This window comes from Oryctolagus cuniculus, chromosome 4 (assembly GCF_051225735.1).
Source record: "Oryctolagus cuniculus isolate XC-2025 breed Fujian yellow rabbit chromosome 4, ASM5122573v1, whole genome shotgun sequence".
Classification (NCBI taxonomy): domain Eukaryota; kingdom Metazoa; phylum Chordata; class Mammalia; order Lagomorpha; family Leporidae; genus Oryctolagus; species Oryctolagus cuniculus.
Window position 1 is genome coordinate 72,416,134 of NC_142870.1, and position 23,917 is coordinate 72,440,050.

The following is a 23,917-nucleotide window of genomic DNA, read 5'->3' on the forward strand; positions in this document are numbered from 1 at the left end:
TTTTTTTGAAATACTCTACTTTATCTCTTTTTCAATGACAATATTACTTCAATCTCTCTTTATAATATTCATTCCCAAATGTATGTCCACTGACCTAATACCTTATCAGGTAGCCAGATATATTTCTAACTATCTACCTGGAAAATCTATGTCTTCCCACCTAACATGTCCTCTATTCAGTCAATATCTTTACTAGTAAACATACTCTGCTTTCTTTATCCTTACCAACTTATTTTAATTTTTAAAAATTTTTAAATTTTTTTATTTATTTGACAGGTAGAGTTATAGACAGTGAGAGAGAGAGACAGAGAGAAAGGTCTTCCTTCTGTTGGTTCACTCCCCAAATGGCCACTATGGCCAGTGCTGTGCCGATCCAAAGCCAGCAGCCAGGTGCTTCCTCCTGGTCTCCCATGCGGGTGCAGGGCCCAAGCACTTGGGCCATCCTCCACTGCCTTCCTGGGCCACAGCAGAGAGCTGGCCTGGAAGAGGGGCAACGGGGACTAGAACCCGGTGCTGCCCATATGGGATGCCGGTGCCGCAGGTGAAGGATTAACCAAGTGAGCCACGGCACTGGCCATTTTTTATTTTTTAAAATTTTAAAAGCTTTATGTATTTATTTGAAAGGTAGAACTACAGAAAGAGAGGAGGAGGAGACGGGAGGGAGAGGGAGAGGAGGAGGGAGAGGAGGGGGAGAGTGAGAGTGAGAGTGAGAGAGAGGGAGAGGGGGAGAGGGAGAGAGGGAGGGAGGGAGGGAGAGAGAGAGAGAGAGAGAGAGAGAGAATCTTCCATTTGCTGGTTCACTCCCCAAATAGCTGCAGTGGCTGGGGCTGGGGCAGGCTGAAGCCAGGAGCCAGGAAATTCATTTGGGTGTCCAACGTGAGTACCAAGGAGTTAGGCCATCTTCTGCTGCTTGCCTTCCCTCTTCCCATTTTTGGACACTTTTTTTTTTTTTGACAGGCAGAGTGGACAGTGAGAGAGAGAGACAGAGAGAAAGGTCTTCCTTTGCCGTTGGTTCACCCTCCAATGGCCACCATGGCCGGCGCGCTGCGGCTGGGGCACCATGCTGATCCAAAGGCAGGAGCCAGGTGCTTCTCCTGGTCTCCCATGGGGTGCAGGGCCCAAGCACTTGGGCCATCTTCCACTGCACTCCCAGGCCACAGCAGAGAGCTGGCCTGGAAGAGGAGCAACCGGGACAGAATCCAGCACCCTGACCGGGACTAGAACCCAGTGTGCCAGCGCCGCAAGGCGGAGGATTAGCCTATTGAGCCATGGCGCCGGCTTTTGGACACTTTTTAAAGGAAAGAAACAAAGTAAAGCCTTGCTACTTATGATTTTTCACTCTAGCAAAAAAGTAGTTGCTTCAAAGACCTATTTGTTCATCTATTTATTTATTTATTTATTTGAAAGACAGGTCACAGACAGACAGACAGACACACACACACCAGTGAGAGAAAGAGAGAGAGTGAGAGAGAGAAAGAATCTTCCATTTGCTGGTTCATTCCCCAAATAGCTGCAGTGGCTGGGGCTGGGTCAGGCCAAAGCCAGGAGCCAGGAAATTCATTTGGGTGTCCCACATGAGTACCAAGCAGTTAGGCCATCTTCTGGTGCTTTCCCAGGCACATTAGGGAGTTATATTGGAAGCAGAGCAGCCAGGACACAAACAAGTACCCATATTAGATGCAAACATTGTAGGCAGCAGCTTAACCCACTGCATCACCCATGCTAGCCCTATCCTTACAAATGTAAATTCTAAAATAAAGAGTCATCCTTATGTCTGGAATATTCTTCCTCCCAAACTTCATGTGTCTGGTGCTTGCCACTCTCTTCTTTGCCTCAGTGAGGCTAGCCAAGTTCAGCGATCTAAACAGGTTTCCCATGGCCCTGACATGAAATCTGTCAATGATTCATAGAACATCATCATTATCAGACATGGTTATTCATTTGCTTTTATCCCCTCTGTAATAGAAAAGACATTCCCAAAAAAGAAAGATTTAGTATTGCTGGTATATAGTAGTTGCTTAACAAGTATTTTTGAGTGAATGAACAATGACCTCCTTATTCCACTACATATTCAGTCATTTGATGTTTGTTGATTTTACCTTAAAAATATACTTCCCTTGTCTCTCTAGCATCTTTTTTTTTTCCTGGACTATTTCAATTGGTCTGAGACTCCAGTCTCTCTCCTGGTAAAACACTTTCTACATGATCATCAAGTCATAGCTATTATATGGGTTGACTTCTGTCCCTATAAAATTCTCATGTTGAAGTTCTAATACTATATTTGGAGATAAAATATTTAAGGAATTAATTAAGTTAAAATGAGTTCATTAAGGTGGGCCCTGATTCAATAGTATTGATCTCCTCACAGGGAAGGAGATTAGTACAGAGATAGTAATAAAGAGATGATCTTGTGATGACCCAAGATCATCTACTAGTCAAGGAGAGATGATTCAGAAAAAGACAACCCCACCTATGCCTTCATCCAGCCTCCAGAATCCTCCAGGGTGTGATACTTTGCCATGCATGACCTGGCGAGACCATATATGCTGCAGAATAATCTGATCAGGATACGTAATTTTGCACATAAAATCCTTTGCTGTTTTCATATTGCCTAAATGATGAAACCTAAATATCTTAAGCAGGAATACAAAACCATTCAAAATCTGGATCATGTTTTCCTCTTCGTCTTTAATCCCTGACTTTTATCTACACCACATATTTGAACTATATACAATTTCTCAGTTCTCCCAAAACATGCCAGATCTTTCCATGACCCTGATTCCTAGTGGATACTGTTTCCTCTCTAACAAACTGTTTCCTTTCTTCACTGGAGAAATTATAACAGTTCCTCTAAAACCAAACCCAATATACTTTTGTGATGCCTTTCCCATATCTTCTTAACAAAATTGGTTCTGTCTCTGGTACTTTAACACTTGCTGCATCATATTTCTTATGTGGGTAGGCTGTATGCCTCCCACTGGACCATCAATTCCTGTAGGACAGGGAACATATCCTATCCATCACTGTATTTCTATAGCCTACCACCTGCCTAGAACAGAATTTGTGGAATGAATGAAAAAATGAATTAGCTAATTCAAACACTCAGGAGACTATAGCCATTTTCTTGGAAGTTGTCCCATTTTCTCAAAGGAAATCAAAACTGAGGCACATAAGTATTGATTCTAGGAAACAGAGAGAAAAAAGGGAAGGAAAATGGAATGTGCTTCATCATTGATATGCAATCTGGGTTCTGTGGCCATTTTTATCATGCTCTTTCTCTTTTCACCCCATGATTCTTTAAATTAAGAAAAAAAAAAAAAACACTGCATAGAGGTATGCCAAAAGGTAGGTATTCTGCAGCGTGGCTTCACTGTTTCTCATTGAAAGAGCAAATTAAAGAACAGTAGAATTAGAAGAAATCTCAGTAATTATCCAGTCCAAACCCTTCACTTCCCAATGAGAAAAAACTAGAAGTTAAATAGGTTTTGACTTGCCCAAAATCACCCAGTTAATAACAAGTAGTGAAACGTTAATGAAAGTTTCCTAAACAAAGGGAAATGTTCCCTTCATCACATATTTCTCTTAGACTTCTGTTAGCTCCCAGGGTTTATAACACATTCTTATTCTTTCTATCATCACTTTTCTTTGTAGTTTTCAAACTTTCCCTATGTACCTAAAAGCAATTTTCTGATATCTCCCTTCAAGTACACTTAGGAGAGTGCATTAGAGCACACATACACATAAAAAATCTTCATATAACAAAATTTTGCTGATATAAAATATCAGGAGTGCAACTAGATTCTATGCACACCACAGGAATCCACGACACTTAAATGCTTGTAATTTAAAATCTCCGTACCTTTTCTGCAGAACTACCTTCCTTTTGTTGTTATGTTTTGATGTGAATGACTATAGCAGGCAAATGCCAGTATTCACAGCCCCAGCCCGAGTTTGTCTGAGAAAATTATGCCAAGCGTGCAGTGCCATCTGCTCCTGTAGTAGTGCCATCCTTCCATTTCTCAGTACCATGATAAACAACCCAAATGCATGTCATTCTCTGAGCTCCACAAGAAGCCCAAGGCAAGAGAATGGGGATCTGGTCCCCCTATGTCACATCCAAAGAGATGCATATGGCAGGGTGGGGAAGTGAATGCTTGGACCAGTGACGAACAGGAGGGCAACCTTAGAAATCCAAAACATGCCCATGATAGAAAGAATTTCTCATACTTTGCAAATGTCCTGGCAATGGTGACGATGACAGAACAGAAAATGGGTGGGGATGATGTTCATTTTGGAACATTTTGAAATCAACAAGGCTTATATCAGTTATCCTAACCAAATATTTTGTGACTGTGGTCATCTTCACATTAGTAAAGAAATAGTCAGTTAACATCTTCTCATTAGTAGAGAAATAGGAAACGGAAATGTGGAATAGAAAACAAGCTGGTAAAATGACATAGAACAGCGTGGGGCTGATAAATCACGCAAAGCTTACACCAAATTTTCAGTTAGGCAGAGAAGTATGGTCATGGGACTCTGGATTTGATAAAGTAATGTGAAAGATGTGAGAATTATAACTCTAGGAGTAGCCATTATCTAATATTTAAATTGCTTCTGTTAATATCTTCTGTATTCAGCTGGCACCTGCTTGTGCACAATCAGCAATAGGAAACTCAATACCTTATTCCACCAGACAAGGGTCATTCTACATGTACTTTGACCTTTTTCAATATGTACCTGCCACACTGTTTCTTATTTGTGACTAAAGCAAATTGTTAAATAGCTTCATTGCTCCTCCTAAAGAACGAATAAAGAGGAGAAATGTTTAAGAACATTATCATGTCAAGAAGTATTTTGCTAGTTTCAGTATGATATTGTGACAAAGAATAAAATATGTTGAGAGAATGCTACAAAGAAGCTTTGACAATTAAGTAGATGACATTTTAGAAAAGGAGAGATTTGGAGACCAAGGTGAGCTTACAGGTGAATACCAGGGAGTGTTTAAGGCTGAATTTTGACCTTATCCAACTATGGGAAAGAAGAGATTTCAGTCACTAAATTTCATCTCTATTTTTTTGACTTCTTAAAGTACAAGTGAATTATGTAGTTAAACCTAAAGTGGAAAAAAAAAAAAACCTAACCAATGGGAATCTCTATCAGGCCAAATTGATACAGCTGAGAGAAGTTAATATAATTTACTTCTCCTTCCTTGAATTACAGTGAAACATCATATGTTCCTAGAGACCACAGAACAGAGTGAGTTTGAGCCCACACAGTACAGAAGAAAATTACTAGACAATATCAGGGATTGGTGACCTTGAGGATATGTTTTTGAGGACATATCTGTTAAAAATGATACAATTAGTCATCTGGGCGGTGGCAGTTACCAATCCCTGTGCCAAGTAATGCGGTACCTACTGGAGATACAAAGACAAGGCAAGTAGATATTCCACTGCCAGAGCTCACAGAGTAGGTTAAGAGATCCCTGCACATGTAATAACTAATTCATCTGGGAACAGGGAAGAGAGCCATCCTTCCAGAGAAAGTTGGAAATGGTTTCAGAGAGGAACTAGGATTTGAGCTTTCAGTGCCTTGAATGATGACTGAGGTTTCAACACTTGGAAAAGAAGAACGGGGACATTCTAACCTGTTGTGATATCTAAACAAGAACTACGGGGCAGATTTAACTCTTGCATATAGGCTCCATTCTGCAAATGCGAGTGTGACTTTGCAAATAGTCAGCAAGGAGACAGGGTTGTGTTGTATGTCACAGCCAACCCATTCAGTTTACAGGCCAGCCACTCTGGACCACTTGGCTTCCAGCATCCTCATGCCCTGCCCATGCTTTATGAGGGTTTCCTGGGTAAGAAGCAAGGCCACAGCTGCCTGTGCAGTTGTGAAGACATAGGTACACCCACATGTCTACATGGACTGATGTGCAAAAGGCCAGCATTTGTTTTCTGGCTGACAACAATCCTTATCAGGTCTTTAAAATGGACTAAATTGTGCTTACTTTTGACACTGACAGAGGCAGGGATGTATTGATCTCAGATGTGTACAAATAATATGCCCCGATTTCATGATTAATAACTCATTTAGTCCATTTATCTTGGTAAGTTTCCTGCCTAATCCTGGGAGCCAGTAGTTTTCAGAAACTTCTAGAAACCAGTAAAAATCCCTTAATGCCTCATCTTTAGGGCACTGAATACCAACAAGAGTCTCAGAAAATCAGTATTTTTAGTAACATCAGTAACAGATGCCTTCAGAGCATATTTACCCATGGATAAGGGCCAGCATTACACTGGAGCATAAGTTTATTATTACTTACATATTACCAATAACAGTATCCTACTGTTGATGACTCATGCCATAAAATGCTAATTTATAATTTGCAACATTCTTCCAAGTACATTATCTCATTTAACTCTCTCCTGAATCCTAGGACGGGTCTGATGAATCCTAATTTATAAACAAGAGACTTGAGGACTGGAAAGAATAACTGAGTTACCCAGGATCACCCAGGTATTTGATGGCACTGCATGGAAAAACTCAGATTTTCTAAACGCTTTTATTGTCCCCAGGTTGATGAATTGTGTCATTTAAAATCAATTTCAATAAAATGAATAACAGAGTGTTTGGTAACAAAATCCATGCTGTACATCCTCCCTGGTCTTGATTTAAATGGAGATAATCAAGGTATTGTTATAAAGGAGGTAACATATTACTGCCTGAGATACGATGTCAATTCCAAAGTACCAGCAGATTCTGAGACTTTTTGTCTATTCCAAAAGAAAGCATTCTACTGTTGACTAGGCATTCAATCACTGAACACCCCTACTAAGGGTTGCCTCCTTTACTGTGACTTCATTTTTAACTCATCCCTCCCTACAGAACATCCAAGAAATTAAACACAGATTACTACCAACAGTTAAACAGCTGCTTTCTTTTTTAAAGATGTATTTATTTATTTAAAAGATAATGTGACAGAGGGAGAGACAGCAAAATTTCCCATCTACTGGTTCATTCCCCAGATACCTATGACAGATAGGGCTGGGCCAGGCTGAAACCAAAAGGCAGGCTTGCCATCCTGGTCTCCCATGACTGGTAGGGATTTGGGTAATTATCCATTCCTTTCCCAGGTGCATTAGCAGGAACCTGGAATGGAAGCAGAGTAGCTGAGGCTAAAACAGGCACTCTGATATGGAATTCCAGCATTACACACAGTGGCTTAACCTGCTGATCCATGACACTAGCTATAATAGCTATTTTCAAGTTCTTTTGGATACTTAAAGTTGTGATTTTTTAAAAAAAGCAAATAAAAAAAGGAGAAGAGAGGACAACAAAAGCTAGGAAAGAAAAAGGAGATGCTGGACAAAATAGTCAAGCAGACAGTGGACGGCCAGCTCATGCCTTTGTTGGGATCTATTGAAGAGGCAGAAGGTAACTGCCCATACATTCATCTTTATCTGTTGTATAAGTTTAGTCTCCTCCTTGCTCAGATATGCAGCCTTGAGGAACACTTTCTTTTTACAAAACACATTCTTGCTTCTTACACAGAGCAGCTGAAACAATAAACTACTAGAATAAATTATTGTTAATTTAAGATAGAGACATCTGACTCAAACATCAATTCAACTTTTGATTTCTCTGATGAACTCCTCATTCGAATTTCATAAACTTTAGAATCCAGAATTACTAATTCAGTCACAAAGTTTTCTGTTGAGTTTTTTTGAGTAAACCATGGGTAGTAAAAACGTAGAGATGGAAAAAAGACAGCAAATATCAAGATCAAGAAATATCAGGAAAACCTTGCTAACAGGAGTTGGTAATGGGGGCCATGCCAGCCAGTAAATGCTTTATCCCTAAGGTTAATCACAATGAAAACAGGTAAATTTATTAGCAGAGGAGAGGTCACGAATACAGATACAAGCAGGTGAGATAATATAGGGGAGGTGGGATGGGTGAAGACTGTAGAGAACAGGTGAGGCAAGGGAAAATATTCAAGCAGGACTAGAAAATTAACCCACTTCCCAGGAGGGAATTCCTATGTAAGGTCTGAAGGCTTAGGCAGAATAACAAACATCCAAGAACAATTCTAATGCCTAGGTTATATGAAAGATTTCAATTTGCAAAAAGTTCAAATTCATCTTATGGAACATTTTATTTATTTATTGGCATCCCCAAATCTAGTACATATCACTTAAATCATGCTGTATCTTCAAATTTAAACAAAAGGTAAATAACATTTTGTGTTAAGCCTTAAGCCTTCAAAGCTGAAAAACTGATTCTGCTTCTTGTACATTTGACTAATAGTGACAAATCACATACCGTAGGCAGCCCAAGTGGCCAATGATTATTAAATGTCTCACTCAACCCCAAACCTCATGAATTGTTTAACATACAACAGAGACAAAAAGCCAGCATTTCTCCTTGTGTCAGCTATAGTTAGGAACGTCTCTGCTCTTCTTGCTGCTGGCTAGGAACAACATTAACATTCATTGTTGTTAAACACATGGGGGCTCCGGGGACCACTATGTACACAACTAGTGCGCCAAGCATCTACAAACGCATGCCCAGTCTAAAAATACAAAGAGGCAAATGTGAGGGCCATACTGATGGTACATAATAAAGAGGGCAGGGCAGTTGGCACTGTGTTCTACTACTGAGCACAATTCAAATGTGCTAGAAAAAGAACCCAGTAATCTCATGCCAACAAGAAACTTCATGAAATCAATTGTGTAGTCAAAGTGAAACTCTTCAAGCTGTCTATTTAAAGCCATTCATATAAAGGAATTGCCCTTAGGTAGCCAGTGACCTACAAGACAGACGCTTACTCAACTTTTGAAGAAGTTAAAGAATTTCATTATCACTTTTTTTCCCCTTATGTTGCCTCCCTTATTAGTTTATGGGGGGAAAATGGAAGACATAATATCAGGATGGTGGGTGGTGCATTTGGAAAATCTCTAGAAGCTCTTGTAATACTATGAATCCCTGTGATTCTAAATGACTACACATTAGTGATGAATGATTTTTTTTCTCAAAGAACAAAATATTTTAGCATTTGAATGTAAATAACTCAAATAAAACTTTACTGAAATAAATGTCTACTTAAATTTAACTCTCCCTGTTCTATAAACTGTGATTTAAGCTAGACCTAAAAATTCCCTCATGAACTTAACCTTAATAGATATTTTCTGCTTTTGAACAATCTTCAGAAAGGTCAATTCTATGATGCCCATTTTTTAAAGAAAAATTTTATTTAATAAATATAAATTTCAAAAGTACAACTTTTGGATTATAGCAGCTTTCCCCCCATAACCTCCCTCCAACCCACAAACCATCCCATCTCCTACTCCCTCTCTCATCCCATTCTTCATTAAGATTCATTTTTAATATCTTTATATACAGAAGATCAACTTAATATATACTAAGTAACGATTTCAATGGATTGCACCCACACAGACACACAAAGTAAAACGTACTGTTTGAATACTAGTTTTACTGTTAATTCGCATAGTACAACATATTAAGGACAGATATCCTACATGGGGAGTAAGTACACAGTGACTCCCCTTGTTGATTTAACAATTGACACTCTTATTTATGATGTCACCCGATGCTCTTGTCATGAGCTGCCAAGGCTATGGAAGCCTCTTGAGTTCACCAGCTCCAACCTTATTTAGACAAGGCTATAATCAAAGTGGAAGTTCTCTCCTCCCTTCAGAGAAAGATACCTCCTTCTTTGATGGCCTGTCCTTTCCACTGGGATCTCACCCACAGAGATCTTTCATTTAGGTCATTTTTTTTGCCACAGTGTCTTGGCTTTCCATGCCTGAGAAACTCTCATGGGCTTTTTAGCCAGATCAGAATGTCTTAAGGGCTGATTCTAAGGCCAGAGTGCTTTTTAGGGCATTTACCATTCTATGAGTCTGCCGTGTATCCTGGTCCCATATTGGGTCATTCTCTCCTTTTTTATTTTATCAATTATTATTAGCAGACACTGCTCTTATTTATGTGATAACTTTGACACTTATGATACCCATTTTTAAAGATCAGGGGCAGGGCTGGCACTGTGGCATAGCTGGTAAAGCCGCCACCTACAAATGCCAACATTCCATATGGGCACTGTTCAAGTCACAGCTGTTCCACTTCTGATACAGCTCTCTGCTATGGCGTGGGAAATCAGTAGATGGCCCAAGTGCTTGGGCCCCTGCACCGGCGTGAGAGACCCAGAAGAAGCTCCTGGCTCGTGGCTTCAGATTGGCACAGCTCCGGCTATTGCAGCCTACTGGGGAGTGAACCAACGGATGGAAGACCTCTCTCTCTCTCTGCCTCTCCTTCTCTGTGTTAATGTGACTTTCAAATAAATAAAAATAAGATTAGGGGCAGATGAGGATAAATCTGAGCTCTAGATTCAGATCAACAAAGAGAGATGTATTTAGTCTACCACGTCTTGATTATCTTAAGAGAGAGACCTTAAATACTGAATCAGCATATCCGTTTCTGGAGTTCTTTGATTATCACGAACATGAGCTAATCCAGTATTCCCAAAATTCTTCCATGCTTGGAGAATTATCAGAACTAGGGAATATAGTAAATGGTACTGTCCTTTCTTTTTTGCTTTCTTCCCTTTTTTCTTTCTTTCTTCTTTTTTTATTTATTTGAAAGGCAGAATTACAGAGAAAGGAGAGAGGGAGGGAGGGAGGAAGCCAAAGAGAGAGAAAGAGAGAGAGAGAGAGAATCTTCCATCTGCTGGTTCATTCCCCAAATGGCCACAATGGCCAGGGCTGGGCCAGGCTGAAGTCAGGAGCCCAGAGCTTCTTCCGCATCTTCCACTGGGTGTGGAGGCTCAAGAACTTGGGCCACCATCCACAGCATTCCCAGGCACATTAGCAGGGAGGTGGATCAGAAGTCGAGTGGCCAGGTCTCAAACTAGCACCTATATAGGATGCCAGTATTGCAGGCAGAGGCTTAACCTGCTGTGCCACTGCCCTGGTCCCCAATCTGGCCTTTCCCTCTTCTTTTTTTTTCTATAGGGAAAGCTAGTGATCTTCTTGATATATTGCAAAGGGTTCTAAGAAATGGATACATTTTCAAATTGAATAAATACAGAAATAAAACACCCTTCACTGTCTGCACATACCAACCAGCCATATAACGTGATTTACAGTAATCAGCTGTCATCCATGGAAATACAGAAAACAGGAGGTGGCATTTTCCATTAGCAACACCCAATCCCCAAACAAAGAGCTTCTGTGATAGTTGTAAACATCAGCTAAACTCCCTAGAGAAACACATTTTTGTAGGACATTGTGTATATATGATGCAGCATATTTTTATTACTATTATTTTTCTTTTTATCTTTCACATATCTTTGCAGGTGACAATTCACAGCAACCCAGAATAAGACTGCAGAGACAAGGAAAAAGAGTCCTAGACAAGTTAAGCATAATAAACTGTAACAATTCTCTCTTACTTGTTCACATAGATGAAGCGAATCTGCAAGAGGGCCCGGACAGGCTCCTTTTGCAGGTAGGCAAATTTCTCACTTGTTGTTTTACACTGGAAATTGGCAGCTGCTGTGCTTCAGTGAACTCAAGAAATTTTAAAGTTAGAAGAAAAAATAACGTTTGAAATTTAAGAGCAGAGGACAGTGGTGGGAATACAGAATACAGTGGCATGATTGAAACTGCTTCCGGGTCAGGGTGTTAGTGCTGCTGTCTCAGAAAGGAGAAACGAGATCGTTCTCATTCCTCAGCAACATTCTATGAAGTATGCATGCATTTTCAGACCATCAAGTTCTTAAAGACCTTTTGGTTGGCCGGTGCCACGGCTCAGTAGGCTAATCCTCCGCCTTGCAGCGCCGGCACACCGGGTTCTAGTCCCGGTCGGGGCACCGGATTCTGTCCTGGTTGCCCCTCTTCCAGGCCAGCTCTCTGCTGTGGCCAGGGAGTGCAGTGGAGGATGGCCCAAGTGCTTGGGCCCTGCACCCCATGGGAGACCAGGAGAAGCACCTGGCTCCTGCCATCAGACCAGCGCGGTGCGCCGGTCGCAGCGGCCACTGGAGGGTGAAGCAACGGCAAAGGAAGACCTTCCTCTCTCTCTCTCTCATTGTCCACTCTGCCTGTCAAAAAAAAAAAAAAAAAGACCTTTTGCTACTTCATAACTTCACATTACTTCCTTTCCCAACAGTTCAATAATGGTCTTTCACACTCTAACGTCCAGTAGCACTTACTGTGTGCATCCTTCATAGGTAACTTTTAATATGATAACCTGTAATTTGTCTCAATATACCCTGAATATTCATGGACTGCTCCCTAAGCATAGAGATCATGACATACCACTTAGTACCCCAAAAGTTTTGCACCCTGTGACATATAGAAGGAGGTCAAAAATGCTCTGTTGATGATAAAACTTAAGCACCCATTTTTACATGTCCATAAATCAGTTGTAATTAATAGTTCATGTATTCATTTGTGCAACAGAGATTTGTATGGAATGTCATTTATTATTGCCTACTTGCTATTCAGAAAAGAATTATAACATAATGTGGTCAGAGAAAAATGAGTGAATATTAAAGAGAAAGGATGCAAGAAACAACAAAGGAAGGGTGTGTTTGTGAGAGAGACAGAGGCAGAGAGAGAGAGAGAGAGAGTGAGAGAGAGGGAAGAAGGAGGATGAGGAGAGGAGGAGAAAGAAGAAGAAGAAAAAACAGAGACCAAGGAAGGAGAAGAGTAGGGTTAGCTGGGGGAGAAGGCTGCCACACAATGTGCATGGTAAAGATGCTGTGTGGGTAGTTGCCTCCAATTCTGCATTTCATGAATAAACAAAACCAGTGCCTTCTATTCACATTTTCTTCTTTCAGCAAGGTTATAGTATGGTTCTGCTGGGACCCAAGCTTTAAGTAAGTGTCACTGACTATGTCTGAACCAGAAGAAGCCAACTTCTCCATGTGTGATGACCCAAGCCCCTGAATACAATTTGCTTCATTGGATTGACTTCTTCGTTGCAACTTTTTGAAAGAAACTTCAATGGTTGGCACTATTTCCAAAGAAATTTCCTAAAAATCTCAACTTTCCCCCTAACTTATTCTTCCACAACTCTCCCTTGACAAAATTCATGATTCCACCAGGAATATTCACTTTCATAACAAATTTTGCCAAGTTCTGGCTCGAGCGGTTTCCTGAGAAGAAAGATAACCCACAGGCTCTGTAAGATTGGAAAGTATCTCTGCACCAGTAACTGAGGTTGAACACCAAGAAAGATCTTACTCTTTTGCTCTTTGGTCTGAATACATTGTTCCGTACAAAGCACTATTGTGTGAGATTGCCTTTTTTCTACATTTCTGTCTCTGTTCAAGGAACAGCTCTCTTCTGGATGTGTATGAGCAAGGACCTCCTCTTAATCCACCCATCATTATAGGTGGTGATGACTGCTTCAAAAACAGGCGTATATACCGTCATGACAATTACTGAGCTGGAAAAGACCTGAACAAGTGAGTGCACCACTAACTAAAGAAGAAAGCCTAAAAGTGCAGCTGTATTTTATCAAATCATTAAGAAAAGGAGTATTAGCCAGAGAGATGCAAAATGCACAGGAGAGAGAAAGAGCAAGATGCTTTAAACGTGAATTTATTCACTGATTTACTACAGCATAAAAGTTTCTGGTTAGAACAGACACAGTGTTGAAGTCCACGAGCTAGAACGGTTTGATTATGTGCCAGAAGTCTTTCAACAGCCATTTGAAACATGTATATTTATAGACAATGAAAACCATAAAATTTGCATATGGTCTTCTGACCGCTTGAGCACTTAACTTTAACTAGAGAAGTGAAGTGGAAGCCAATTTAATCTTTTTTCCTCCCATTTTTAATACTTTGGTGGCACAATATTACACCTACTGTTATAATTTGCTACTCTTAGTTAAATCCCTAAAGGCCAGGCACTGAAATTTTTAAGACTAGTAGCTGGAAGATTAAGAATGGGAAGGGTTGAGTTTTTATGACAATTAGACAAGAAATTCCTCTAGGAATTCAGATCAACTTGGGCTTCAGGGGGAAAAATGTATGCTTCCAGGAAAACAAAATTATTACTACTGTCACTTAGGAGACAAAACCACACTTACATAGGGGTGCTGCTCTCTGAGAGGACTGTACATTTATTTTATTTTTTAGGAGACACATTGAGTTATAATGGAAACAGACACCCTCGGGTCACTTATATTTGACAATTTTCCTTCTTTCTACATTTTCCTTCTTCTTGCTGGTCCTTCGCTGTTTATCCGATCTAATGCAATAAAATGCGTAATTAATTTCTAAACGCTTCCGTTGAGCGGTGCAATTTGTCAAGTCGAGTTGTTAATAGAATTAAGCTTTTTATCAGCGATTAGCAAAAGAAGGTAAAAAAAATTAATTACGGAATTGTATGCCTCCCTGGTTCAAAGCCAGGTTTTGGATTAAATGTTCGATAAAGGTTTCCTGACATGTTATAAAACATTTAGCAAAAGCTGCTTTCCCATAGTGCATTTAAAACCTATCTCTGTGCAAAACCAATGGGCACCGTGAGAGCATTTGGACAGACCTCTGTGTATACTAGCATGCAAAGGCAGACTATCACCTTTACACTGTTCTTCCTTGCTTTGCAAAGGAGAAGGGACAAGTCTGGGCCTCAGAGATTTTTTTCCATTTTTGAGTTTTTATGGTGGGACTTGTGGCTTGAATGAAGTTGAAGAACTGATGAGGGGAGCAATAGAAAGGCAGACTGGTGTCTATGGCCACACCACTCTGAGTGCACCCAATCTTGGAAGCTAAGCAGGGTCAGGCCTGGTCAGTACTTGGGAGAAAGGCACACTGGTGATATAATTAATACCCAATACACTTTTTACTTATAATTATATATAATACAGTTAATATATAAAGGGAAGAAACTAAAGAATTGAAGGGATACTGAAAATATCTTTTCTTCTCTAAAATTATTACACTTTATCCATTTCTCCTATGCCTATTACTTTTCTTTTCTTCCTCTCTTCTAGGTGTCCTTGTCTACTCACTTTTCTTTACAGTGGAATAATCAACCCACTTGATCTCATCACTATCTCTACTCCAAACAGAAGGGAGTGAAGTGGTTAATCTGACTGGTCATCATACTCTGACAACTGTTGAGTGTGTTTTCATGAGCTCCACAAGGTACTCTTCCACATATAGCACCAAACCCTACTTAATCTTTTATCAACTGCTGTATTCACGTGCTGTGGCGTAGTAGGTTAAGCCTCCGCCTGCGGCACCAGCATCCCATGTGGGCACCAATTCCTGTGCTGGCCGCTCCTCTTCTGATCCAGCTCTCTGCTTATGGCCTCAGATAGCAGTGGGAGATGGCGGAAGTGCTTGGGCCCCTCACCCATGTGGGAGACCTGAAAGAAGCTCCTGGCTCCTGGCTTTAGATTGGCCCAGCTCCAGCCATTGTGGCCATTTGGGGAGTGAACTAGTGGATGGAAGACCTTTCTATCTATAACTCTGTCTCTCAAATAAATAAATAAATAAATAAAAATCTTTTAAAAAATCAAACTTCTGTACTCAGGCACAGCAAGGAATTCTCATCTGCTTTTCACATCTGAAGCGACCAAGTTTGGAGTATCTGCCTCCTATGTTGGGGACACTTCTGGACAAGGTCTGCAGCATGATTCCCATGGAGGGTCTGTGCTCCTTAAATAACGGCATTTTGGGTAGGTTTCAAGTTCTAAATTTAGATTGGAAGATCAGGGGTTGTTAAGCCTTAGATCTAAGTCCTATTCTCTAACCCCCTTTTAACAGATCCAAATGCTGGAATTCCAGGAATTTTAGCAGAGTAATAAAATGGGTACTTATATACAGATGGAGTGCATCCAATCTATAGAATTATACTCCTTCCCTCTGAACCCTGAGAGGTGAAAGAATGATTGAGAGGCTCCAAACACACAATATAGAGAGAATTCTTTTGCTAGTATATATGCTTACTTTTCTTAGTCTTCATTCTTTCCTTTCTTTTTCTTCTGTCTTTTCTGCTTTCCAACACCATTGGGTCGCTTTCTTGAGAAGTCATACAAGCTTCACTTTGTAAGAAGAATTTAGGGGCTAACAGGTTAAGTTGCCGCCTGGGATGCCAGTATTCCAACCTGAGCACCGATTTGAGTCCCAACTACTGAATTTCTGATCCAGCTCCCCACTAATGCACCTGGGGAAGCAGTAGCATATGGCCTGAGTCTTTGGGCCCCTGACACCCACTTAGGAGACCAGGATGGCTTTCCTGGATTTTGGTTTTGACCTGGCCCAGCCATGGCCATGTGGCCTTTGAGTGAAATAATGGGTGGAAAAATCTCTCCCCTCCTTCCCTCCTTTCCCTTCCCCTCTATTCCCTTCCCCTCTATTCCCTTCCCCTCCCCTCCCATCCCCTCCCATCCTCTCCCTTCCCCTCCCCTTCTCTCTCTCTCCATATATATATATCTGTCTCTCCTTTTTTCTAGCAATGTCTTTAAAATAAAAATAAATCTTAAAAAATAAAGAGACATTTAAAGATTGGTGCAATAGCAAATTTGAATTATACAAAACAATGGTGTCACTGTACTTTTAAAAAATATTTTTGTGTATGTATGTATGTATTTAAAAGGCAGAGTTAAAGAGAGAGAGAGAATTATCTTCCATCTGCTGGTTGACTCTTCAATGGCTGCAACATTGGCCAGGCCAAAGACAGAAGCCTGGAACTCCTTTGGGTCTCCAACATGGGTACAGGGGCACAAGCGCTTGGGCCATCTTCTGCTGCTTTCCCAGGCACATTAGCAGTGAGCTGGAACAGAGTAGCCAGGAATCACACCAGCTCCCACATGGGATGCCAGCATTGAAGGTGGCTGCTTAACTTACTATGCCTCAGTGCCAGTCCCTATTGTACTTTCCTGTACAAAATTATAGACTTGATCTAAATATTTGCAGCCATAGACACAAAAAAGCAAGACATAATATAGAATCAGCTGAGATATCTGGCTGAGCATTGTAACAAGCAACACAATTTTCCTGGCTGCTTGAATTTAAACTCTATTACCTCCAAGGAAACTTGCAGTCCTGGTATCTCTCACTTGGTTTCCTATAGCATTTCTTCCACAGAGTGAGTCGCTCCATATGTATTAGTTAAATCAGTGAATGTTAAATTTTCTGTCTCCCAGTCTTTTTCCTTGATTCATCTCTTCTGTTGAAAATTTTTTAAACATATTCGTTGTTTCCTCAGTAAACATGGAGACATGCTTTGACTTTCCTAAATGACTCAGAAGCTTGCAGTAACTCATTAAGTACAAGTAATATTAATTAACAGTCTAAAATTAATAAGCAGACAATTATCAGGTAAAATGGGAGGAATTAAAACTGATCCCCATTGACCCTAACTTGCCACCCTACTTGCTTGTGACTGATTCTTTGATTCCAGCTTGTTTTCTTGTCTTACTTCATTCTCATCCATGAATGAAGAATGTGCAGTTTTATGGCCTCCTGAACTGAATTTAACACAATTACCTTTCTACAAAATTAATGAGTGAATCTAAGTGATGAATCCATCTCCTCTCAAACTGTTTTCTAACCCTCATTATCATTTGTGTCAGTTTCCTTTGAATTTCAGTAGCTTTCAAAGTATCTTATCAGAGCATTGCCAACAACCTATTTAAATATGGAATTTTCACTCAGTTTTCTGTGGCTTTTAAAAAGTATTGGCTAAGAATCGTCTCCATTTAAAAAATTAATACTTGATTAGTACGTTCTTAAACAAAATGTCAGGAATATTTTTTTTCCAAGCTGCCTTTTCAAAATTTAACAGAATTCTATAATACAGCAACATTTAAAAAAAACTTTTTTATAATTGTGTACTATCACTAGGTTATAGAAGTCCCTTAATATGAGAAGTCTTTAAAAGTTAATGGAAATGTATATTATGAAAATACTATGTGTGGATTTCAAAAAAATTTTTACACTAAGATAAACATCTTCTAATTGTATTTTCCATGAACAATTTGAAATATCTTCATGTATCATATTCTAGGTAACAACCAGACCCATATTTTGAATCAACAACAACTGATCAGGAAATTGTAAGAAAATATTTCTTGTTAATGCTGCTTCATAAAGGTAAGCACAATGGCCTAACAGTGAAACAGACTTGTTATTTTCAAGACAGCATATGCTTCTGAACTGATCTCCTAGTGCATGTATCATAATACTAAGAGGCCATGCAATACCTCAATAGCAAAATAATAGAGAGAAAGAGACTTTTTCTTTATATAAACTCATATTTTCTTAACAAAAGGTTTATGAGGAACACTCTTGGAAGCTATTAGAAGGACATTTTCCACCAATAAGTATTCTATTTTCTTAAAGAAAACCCACAAGTAAAAGCAGTCATTTTGCCATTTTTTTCATCAGTTATGTAGACAGAATTTGGTTTCATCCTACCCAAGGATCTTAAGGCTTTTTTTTTTTTTTTACCAAACCATACCAGTATATTGTTATTGTAATGCTGTTCAACATATGTCGTTATTATGACAAAAGAAATTCTGCAAAAGTGTTCAATTATTTTGCACTCAGATGATAGATTTTCATATACACATTTAACTATCCAATAACATTTCAGGCTTAAAATGCCAAAGCAATCTTTTCAACAAAGCACATGGCTGAATTAAATTTACTCAAAAAAACATTTTTTAACTTATTCATGAGACATTACACCAAGAGATTGCAGTCAAAAACACCACAAAATATGGTTTGTATCTTCTATAATTGTTCTATGGGTACATGATAGTATTCATAGCTGTATTTTCTTCACAAATTGTGAAGAATTTAGACTGGTTCAATTTAGCATCAACCATCTACAAGACAAACTAAAATTTGAAGACTTCACCAAGAGTATTCTTATGCTCATTGATTTCTTATATGTGTGTTATGCTATTTTAAGGAATATACCACTTTGGTAGATTACCTCTCTTTCATTTTGTGAAATGCACAAATTTAGTTTTAATTTAGAAACCACTACATAAAAACATATAGCTGTGGTGTTAGTGATGATGGTATGCAATGATGTGGTAGGGTCACTTGCAATAATGTGCTTATGATCTACTGCATGTGCAGGTGAGTGGGAAAATATTTGGTAACAAAGACCCTCATTTAAAGGGAATGATTGAGTATCTCACTTTCTAGCTCCACCCTCATACCAATAAGATATAACCACTGCAGCACCATTGCTCCTTGCTTTGTTTTTTTTCTTTACTTTATTTCAAGAATTTTTTTTTTTTTTTACTATTCATGTGTTGAACTTTTTAGTTAGTGGAGCCATTTAAGCCTTTGATCATAATGCCCAAGGAGGAACATGTACAGTGACTGATGGAATCTGCCACTTTTACTCGAACAGTGGTGTATTCATTAAAAGAGATATTAAAAATCTCTATGCTGAGGCTTAATGGTTTTATAATCTGCATAAGGGTAGCCTAACACCACCCACTACCTAGGAGTCTATAAAATATGTTCTTTCTATCTTAAAAGGTACTCCACTTACAATTTATTTTGTTCCAATTTGGCTCATGCTGAATGATAAACTTGTATGTTTCAGAACTCAACGACTTCGCAGAGTAATGATGACCATACAGCCATTGGTGGTGACTGAAAGTTCTCTGGCTCATGAAACAGAGTCATTAGGTGAGCCAGAAAGAGATTTCCAGACCTGCAACAGGCAGGGACTGCATCACTGATCAGCAGAAAGCAGACACAAAAGATATGATGGGTCTATGCCTTTGAGCATGGCCTTATTGAGGGTCAGGAACCTCAGAGAGGGGAATGACATGGGACTAGTCAGGGAGACAGAATTAGATTCATGAGCTGGAAGCCACATCCCCTTGCCCCCATGTGATCTCACCTATATCCACCCACCTGTCAATCAGACTATGTAACCACTCCCCTTTTGGAAATGGATAAGAGGCCTGGAGAACATTGAGCCCACCCCGTTTTGCCGATGCTTGTCTGCACTCTGGTTCACCCACTCGCGCTTCCTGGATTGCTCCTGGGTAGACCCCTGAAAGACTAGTATGAAGATCTCCATTACTGTTTCTGACCCATTCTCCCTTAAAAAAACCCTTATGTTCCTGTGTATTGTCTCACTTTCCAAATAAATCCTACACATTACATGTTGCATGTCTTGTTTGAGCTGGTGTTTAGAATTTGTATCTAAGTAAATGGCAAGAACCAGAGTATTAAATTTTGGTTGAAGTTAGAAAAGAAATACTTCTGTTTTCACGGCATGCATCAGTGGTCTATTCTTTTTTTTTTTTTTTTTTTTTAATCCCCCTGTGGTCTTTTTTTCTCAGTCTTCCATCTACTATTTCCATGGTATATTTTGTTGCTTAAGAAGTTACATTTCCAAGATTCAACAATGTACTTGCCTTAAATATAGGGTCAGATCTTCTGTTTCCATTGAGGGAGATAGCATCAAGTGATTGGCTTTCCCTAGAAAGAAATAGCCTGGGAAAGCAGTAGAATATGGCCCAAGTCCTTGGGCCCCTGCACCCGCGTGGGAGACCTGGAAGAAGATCCTGGATCCTGGCTTTGGATCAGCACAACTCTGGCCACTGTGGCCAATTGGAGAGTGAACCATCAGATGGAAGACCTCTCTCTCTCTCTCTCTGCCTCTCCTTCTCTCTCTCTGTTACTCTTTCAAATAAATAAATAAATCTTAAAAAAAAAAAGAAAGAAATGCTTCACTCTTCCTCCTTCTAAGCCTTTCCATGCAGAGCCTCCTTTACCATTATAGCATCTTTATCTTTCTACATCAGCTTGAACAATATACTTTATCTTACTTGACATTTATTGAGAACATTTAGTGGTAAGTAGGACTCTTTAATCTCTAGAAGTCCTTCTACTTCTCTAGTAATATGTAGATTTTTTAAAAAATTATTATTGAGCACAGGATCCCATATATGCATGTTTATTTTCAAATAATATAAATGAACTGCCATATAAATATATTATTAAACTATGTTGATTTTTAAAAAAATTCATTATTTTCATTTTATTTGAAAGGCAGAGAGGCAGAGACAATAGGAAACACAGAGCAGGAATTGGGGGAGAGATTATCTTCCATCTGCTGGTTCACTCCCTAAATGCCTGCCACAGCCAAGCTGGGCTAGGCCAAGCCAGGAAGTTACAATTCAGGGTAGATCTCCTGCGTGGGCAGCAGGGACCCAAGAACTTGAGCCACCATCTGCTGCCTCCCAGGGAATGTATTAGCATGAAGGAGGGGAGCTGGGACTGAAACCAGGTACTCTGGTAGGGGAATGTGGGTGTCCTTAGTGGCATCTTACCTGCTGCACCACAACACTCACTCTCTATGCCAATGCATTATAAATGTAAACTATGTAAAAATAGAAATAAGAGTGACTGAGATTTAAAAAAATCTTTGGTTTCTAATAATTTCTTCAAGATCTCGGTGCATACTCTTAGGATCCTCTTTGAGGTCACAGCAAGATATTCTAAGGAATTAGCAACCTTGTTTAGACAGTTCCTTGGAGGCTGAAAACCTGGGGGAATTAGAGGAGGTGGGGCGCATGAGACTTTTTCATTGTTAGGGCAGCATAACTCTTAGGTTCCTAACTCTGCTCCCTTTTCCTCAGTCCTGAGCCTTACCAACATATGTGAGGCTTGGAGAGACCAAAGTCAGTTAGTCTGCTCCTGTGTCTTGGGAGAGAGAAGAACCTGGCCCAATGCCTAAGGTCCAAGGCATCATTTCCTGGGGAAGGTCTAACCTTCAGAGAAGCCCATCTCCTTGTTTCTGTGGATGGGGGTAGAGGTGGAGGCAGAGATACTGCATCACCTGGGGGAGGATGCCACTGATTAACATTCTGGGCAGGTAAAACAGTGTGTGCACAATTAACTTTTCTAAAACATATTCCAAAGCTTTCAAATTATATTTTGCAAAGTGTAATTCTATCCTATTACCCTTAGCCACATCCACCTTGCTATCACAGTACTGTAAATTATTCCTTTGCCTCCATAGTGCTTACAACTTTCTGTTACAGCACTTGTAGATAGTGATCATGCATATTCCTTCCTAGTTATCAGAGAGAAACTAGAGCTGTTTTATTCTTGTAATCTTTCTTCATGCTTTCTAAAGTTCTTTCATCATTTTTGTTGTTGGTTTCTTTTTTCATTTCCAGTTATCAGCATCTTTCTGATCCTTGGGTGCTTAGACCAAGGAGGGGGATGTCAGATAGCGTCTCACCTGCCCTTAAAACAGGAGCTATGGGCTACAGCTTTGTTGTTCCATGACAGCATGTGTCTGCTCATGAAGCCAGTGCTCTTCTGCATTTTTATTATCTTAACATCACAGCGAATTATCAGCATGTCACCTTGCTATTTAGAAAGCTGCCATCTGATACTCTTTTCTTCATGGAATCCTTCCTCTTTAGGTTAGTCTTTCTCATAGCTCTGAATTCCATTTTTTTTCTCGAGTTTTGTTTGCTCAAAGTTATCTGTGGTCTATACCATTTTTACTTAGAAAACAATTGTTTATCTAGGAAATAAGCAGTGTCCTGACTGTAGTCTTACTGAAGACTAAGTTTTCAGAAAATGCTTAGCCAGCTGTGGACAGATTCACCAGAATGTGGCTAATTTTGGACTCTCCTTTCCAAAATGCTCTATCAGAGATCAGTCTCTTTGCCATTTTAATTTTCCTAATCTTCATCTAGGGGATGGATAGATAGATACATGAAAGATGGACCTAGATCTAGATAGATAAAAATATAGGTATTACTAAATTAAAGAGACCAGTTGAGTTAATATCTTTTTTCTTTTTTTTTTTTTTTTTTTTTTTTTTTTGGACAGGCAGAGTGGACAGTGAGAGAGAGAGACAGAGAGAAAGGTCTTCCTTTGCCGTTGGTTCACCCCGCAAGGGCCGCTGTGGCCGGCACACCGCGCTGATCCGAAGCCAGGAGCCAGGTGTTTCTCCTGGTCTCCCAAGGGGTGCAGGGCCCAAGCACTTGGGCCATCCTCCACTGCATTCCTGGGCCACAGCAGAGAGCTGGACTGGAAGAGGAGCAACCAGGACAAAATCCAGCTACCCGACTGGGACTAGAACCCCGTGTGCTGGCGCCACAGGTGGAGGATTACCCTATTGAGTCGCGGCGCCGGCCATTGAGTTAATATCTTAATACTGTATGTGGTTTAATCTTTATAACACAAGAGTAACTTAGAATGTAATAAATAACAAATTACTTCCCTAATGCCCCCCCCTTTTTTTTTTACCATTTTCTTATATTTTTGTACTCAAATTCAGGTCAAAATATAGATATTTTTCATTTAGAATGTTTTAAACCATATGTGAAGAGTTTTTGCTAAAAGAAAATGACTTTCCAGACTCTCTTCCTTTTCATATGTAAACAAATTAATAGTTACAACCTGTTCTCCTTACTGTTATTTACTTGGTGGTACAGAATATAAAATTTGACTTTAAGTATCAGGAAAACAGAAATCATAAAATTGTAGACTATAGATTAAATTATGTGAAATTTGAGTGTTCTTGAAGTAAATTGGACTTCAAGACTTTAGGGAATAATATAAATATTGATACATTTCTTCTATGACTGTAGGTCTTGAGATCTTGAACCCTCTAGATATGAACTGTGATGAAGCTTTGTTTGTTTTAACTGTACAACATATTCAAGCCTCTGTAAGTGATTCTGATCTTTTGGACAAGAGGCCCATGACTGCTCACTCTGGTGTTCTCTGTGGGCATAAGATGAATAGCAAGCCCTTTTTAGTTTATGCAAAACAGAGCTACTAAGACTCATTTAGACTCCTGCATCAGGAAAACTACTAAGGCACAGAAGATAATGCAGTAAATTTCAAGTTATAAATCATTCAGCG

At 39.6% G+C, this 23,917-nt stretch overlaps 1 protein-coding gene across 2 annotated transcripts in view; it reads right to left on the bottom strand.

The window, feature by feature from the left end:
• LSAMP (limbic system associated membrane protein) overlaps nucleotides 1–23,917 on the bottom strand; it is a 662,038-nt gene that overhangs the window by 445,611 nt on the left and 192,510 nt on the right. The gene's annotated exons all lie outside the window — the stretch shown is intronic.